The following is a 5,573-nucleotide window of genomic DNA, read 5'->3' on the forward strand; positions in this document are numbered from 1 at the left end:
TGTGAATGAGGGTTTCCATGGTTTTCCTCAGTTCTTCCACAGAAATGTTGGGATAGTAAATCGATTAGGCCCTACGACGGCTTCCTTGAAGGTCCTTTCAGAATTTTCAATTGTCGGTACATAGTTTTGATAGAGGAATGCGTCGTTAAGTAACTCACAAAATATACATTGGCCTTTAAAATATACTACTATGTCCAAAAAGTATCCGACCTTGGGCCGGGAAAAAGAAAGTTCTGTATCTGGGTGGTTACAATACCTAATCGCCTTCAAAGTAGGCCCCTTGTGACTCCACACACTTAGCCTTGCGGTCCTTCCATCGCTGGAAGCAATTGTGGAAGGCTTCTTTTGGAATTGCGTGCAGCGGCGCCGTCGCGTTCTGTATGCTGTCCTCGCGGGTGTCAAAACGGCAGCCTTTAGCGGTGTCTTCAATCTCGGGAACAGCCAGAAATCACAAGGAGCCATGTCAGGAGAGTAGGGAGCCTGGCGAACCTGCGGAATGCCGTGCTTGGCCAGGAAACCCTGGATCAGGTGTGATGAAGGAGCTGGGGCGTTGTCATGATGCAGCTGCCAGTTGCGGGCGTCCCACAGCTCCGGTCTCTTGCGCCGAACTGCATCACGAAGATGGCGGAGGACTTCTTGGTAGTACTCCTTATTGACAGTCTGGCCTAGTGGTGCGTACTCATGATGCACAACACCCCGGTAATCGAGAAAAAACAGTCAGTATCACCTTCACATTGCTCTGGGCATCGGGGATCTTGGATGCTTCCATTGTGACCCCAGGACCTTGGTTTCCGGGTCATGTCCGTAACCCACGACTTGTCACCAGTGATCACAGTCTTCAGGAACTCAGGATCCCTGTTGGCCCACTTCAGTATGTCCTGCGCGACCTCAAGACGGAGTTGTTGCTGCTCCGGCGAAAGCAGCTTGAGCACATTTTGCCGCCCCTCTTCGCATGCCCAAATCCTCAGTTAAAATTGTGTTTGCGGAACCTCTGCTGATCCCAACCTCATCAGCAACTTCACGGATGGCCAAACGACGGTTCTCCATGATCAGTGTCCGCACTTCTTCAATGACATCAGCATTTCGGCTCGTTGACGGTCTCCCGGAACGCTGCTCACTGTCCGCCGACATACGACCATGTTTAAAGCGGTTGAACCACTCTTTAATTTGAGTAACCCCCCTTGCATCTTCGCCGAAGGCCTGCCGAATTTTGCGAATTGTTTCCGCTTGGGTATCCCCAAGTTTCTGACAAAACGTAATGCAGTATCGCTGCTCCATGCGTTCTGTCATCTTGAGCGAAACAAGAATGCGACGAACACGTGTTATACCACTGCGCTATCTGGCAGCCACAGACGCATCCGGCGGTGTTGCGAGTCAGCAAAAAATGACGCATGCGCATGAAAGTCCCTTCTACCACTACGCTCAGTTTCCCCACCCCTTTGGTCATTACTTACAGAGGAAAAAAATAAAGCCGGATACTTTTTGGACATACGGTATGTATGTGGAATTCTGTCGAGAATGCTGTACAAGTAAAACAAAATAATATGAACCCCGCCTTGTGATAGACTGTCACATGTATCCACAAATAAGATTTATTTATGTCAGAAAATATTTCTATTAATTGTCGTTCTTGAAAATGTTGTGCTGAGGTTCGGCAGCATAGTTGGTTGAGGCGCTATGCTACAAGCCCGACGATCGCCGGTTCCAGTCCCGATGAAGTGCATTTTTTTTTCAGTTGACCTAATCCTTCCAGACGCACTATAGCCCTGGAGTCGACTCAGCCTCTAACAGAAATGAGTACCAGCAATATTCATGGAGGATAAAGATCGGCCGGCTAGTGAGGCTGACAAGCTTACCGCCATCTGTGAGCCGATTGTCTAGAAAATATGGGAGTCTCGACGTCTCACAACCCTATGAGTCTCCACGGCTTGTTACAGGAATAACTTAATCTTCTTTTTCTTAAAGGTTTATGATAATGGTTGGTTTATTATTCCAATACAAGGCCATTATAAATTATGTGTATAATATGAAATGAATACATTTTCTGAAGAGTTACAGACACAACATGAAGCTACTTGAAAACAAGGCCGCGCCATAGCTCAAGGGGTTAGTCGCTGTCTTCCCACCGCGGCGGCCCGGGTTCGATCCTAGGTCTGGTCAAATTTGATTTCTGGTGGACAAAGTGGCGCTGGGCCAGGTTTTCTCCGAGTACTTCGGTTTCCCCTGCCAGCCTTCATTCCACCAATTGCTCCACAATCACCTTCACACATCATCTGGGGCTTGTACAATAGGCCAGAAGTGGCCGCGGTACAAGGGACTTAGTCCCACCCCACTAGCAATAAAAAGAAAACTTGAAAACAGCACAGAACTCCACAAAATTTTCGTTGGCTACATTAATTGTAGCATACCAGCCGCGAGTGACGCTTCCATCGCTATAAAAGGAATATGGCGTCTCAAGTACAAAAGACTCGGGTTGGAGGATCAGGGCCCACTCCTTGGCCCCCTAAATCCCCGGACATTATTCCGTGCGACTTATAACCATGGGGGTTATGCGAGAGACCAGACGTACCAACCCCAGATCCTAGATTCCCTTGCAGAGCTTCGATAGCGAATTTAACAGGTCATAGCCATTGTTTGGATGCCACAGTTCTAACAGTCTTGCATTCTTTCTTGTTAGTCGTTTTAAGATTAGTGGTGACGGTTGGGATCGAACGCGGTACTTGTTAATGTTAGATAGTAAACTAACGATTAAGGCCGCGCCATAGCTCAAGCGGTTAGTCGCTGGCTTCCCACCGCGGCGGCCCGGGGTCGATCCCGGGGTCTGGTCAAGTGGGATTTGTGGTGGACAAAGTGGCGCATGGCAGGTTTTCTTCGAGTACTTCGGTTTCCCCTGCCAATCTTCATTCCACCAATTGCTCCGCTGTCACCCTCACCTATCATCTGGGGCTGGTACAATAGGCCAGAAGTGGCCACAGTACAAGGGACTTAGTCCCACCCCACTGGCAATAATAAAATACTAACGACTAACATAGAGCCAGCTTTCGAAACACGGTACCTTAGACCAGTATTTCCCAGTTTAGTTTCGTCACGGAACCCTTTCACAGTTAACCTTTTTACGGGACCGCTCATAAAAATTTTTATATTGTATTTGAAGCTAAAAAACTAAACATCTGATAAGTAAGGAATCTAATAAATAAATATTAAACAAGGATATGAGACCAGCGTGTTATTCAATTACTCACATTTAGAAACTAAACTCACATTTCGTGTATACCGAAAATGAAGCTTGAAAACTAATATGCAGCTATTTGCAGCTTTCAATTCGAATTGTGTGTGTTTTCTTCCACAAAATCTGTTTGTGTTTTGGCTTTACATTTTGGATAGTTGAATTCCCAAATCTGGCGCCGCATTTAATCTGTTTCTTTGTTTTGTTTTTGATGCTGCGTAATTCGAGAATCCAATTTCGTGCAAATATGCGCTGGCGGAGCGAATTAGCTGACGTGTTACAAATCTTGATAAAGCTTTTCCTTCTGTGGCAAAGACGCACTTAATTTCTTCCTTAGAAATTGGCATTTATAATCTAAAGGTGCTCCAAAATAAAAATTGTTTTTAAGTGAGGTTTATAATAGTAATAAGATCTAAAAGTTTGTGACAATGGTACATTAGTACACATATTATGTTTTTGTACATTATCCATCGTCCTGCATACAAATAAGGCTACAAAATATGCTGGAATGAAGCGAAGGTCCAGATTGAACCAAACACCACATACAGGAAATACAAGGAACCCGCCCACATGTCTGGTAGAGCGTCCGATCAGTAGACCCAGCTTGGACATCTCTCCCATCTGAAGTCCCGTTATCACAGCAGAAGTAAAAACTACAGCTCCGTCTGTTGTAGATTGAGTAGGAAAATTTGTTTTTCTTATGTTGGCACGATAAGGAGTAACGCTTCTCTCCGGCGATGAATTTTATCGTCATAGTTCTCTGGTGCGAGGCCTCATACGCATAGAGTTTTTAACAATTTAATGTTTTCTTAGCTCGCGCAGATGGGTTGTGCTGTGCTTGGCTTGTATACCCCATCTTTTTGCTGGTACAGATCTAGCGATTTGGACCAACTGAGTACGTTTTACCTGAAGACAGAGACAGAATCCAATCTCCGAAACTTGTTTTGAAAAATAAACAAGACGGTGTTTAAATAAAGAGAATACGATGGATAATGTCCAGAAATATAATATTTGTATAATAATTATATTTAAATTTTAATTTTTATATTGTAGTAAAATTCTCTTGCGGAACCTTATATGTGAAGCCTTGCTCTGGACAGCGAGCAGTGTCCAACTGCCTTAGTATTGTAACGTCTGCTACAAGGCTGCTGCTAGGCGTACTTCGGCGTATGTTGTTAAAACGTCGCCAAAGCAGAATCGGGTTTTGGTGTTTGGACTACTGCAGATGGAACTCGTAACATGTAGCAGAAAAGATGCGTGCGAATTCAACATCAATCCTTCGTGCTGACGCCGTTTGAAATGAAATTGCTTCCAGAACAGATCGTCTGAGTAGATGTACGTAATTACAGTACCCTGACGCAGCGATCTTATCTTCACAACGTAGTATTGCTTGAAATTGAATTGAATTGAAGCGAGCTGTTATACAGACTCATTTGCTTTAAAATCACTTTAACACTTTTCTCTTGCATTAGGAAAATTGAAACCACAGCCCCACGCTGTGAGGCAATAAAGGCATTATGCTATGGTCTATTTGTATTGCTGCTTTTGTATGTTTTCGTAAAAGCGTTCTACTCAATTTTTATACCGGTAGCAGTATCGAGAGACATTCATTGTTCGAGGTGGCCTTGGCAAGTTTTAAGCAACTGTTTCGTGTAAATATGATAATTTTTCTACGGATCTGAGACGCCAGAGGCAAATCACTTCTCAGAATTTTATAATATTTTATCCTGTTTGAAAAAAGATATAAATTATTTTTGTATAGCGACATGCAGACATATTTGTTATGATATAATACATTCTAGAACATTCTTCGGTCACATGACTATCACGTGGTGAAAAATACGTATAAAATTATTCAAAGCTGCAAAAACCATAAGCAGAGTGTAATTAAATAAAGGTTATGCTTTCATTTTAATCGTTATTTCAATTCGAATCCGACTTGTAACTGCATAAAAGTGAAAATATTTCAAAGTATTATTGCTATTCTGCAGTAGTATATATGAAATTAGTTATTAAAATAATGAAAATGTATATATTGTCGCCTGTTGCCTATGTAACGCGACAAGTAAATTCACGCGGGTCTCAGATTTTGCTAAGACGTTTATTGGACAAATTCTTTTACACTCGCAAGTACAGTTGTTCACTGTCACTTCACTACCACAGTTCCTTGCACCGCTGATCTCGGTGAAGTGTCTTGGGCTTCCTTCTGCTCTAGTCGGAGCTACACTAAGAACTGACTGGTCTCGTCGAAGCTGGACTTTTATAACATGCACTCGGACTGACTAATACACATCGTGTTCAAGGGTTCCGTTTTATCCGCTGGTAGTATTTTTTTCCATGGATATCC

At 43.4% G+C, this 5,573-nt stretch overlaps 1 protein-coding gene across 1 annotated transcript in view; it reads left to right on the forward strand.

Annotated features, from left to right (window-relative positions):
- LOC111869550 (von Willebrand factor A domain-containing protein 8) overlaps positions 1-5,573 on the forward strand; it is a gene marked incomplete at its 3' end in the record, with an annotated part of 294,700 nt that overhangs the window by 132,767 nt on the left and 156,360 nt on the right.

Source organism: Cryptotermes secundus, unplaced genomic scaffold (genome assembly GCF_002891405.2).
Source record: "Cryptotermes secundus unplaced genomic scaffold, Csec_1.0 scaffold220, whole genome shotgun sequence".
Lineage (NCBI taxonomy): Eukaryota > Metazoa > Arthropoda > Insecta > Blattodea > Kalotermitidae > Cryptotermes > Cryptotermes secundus.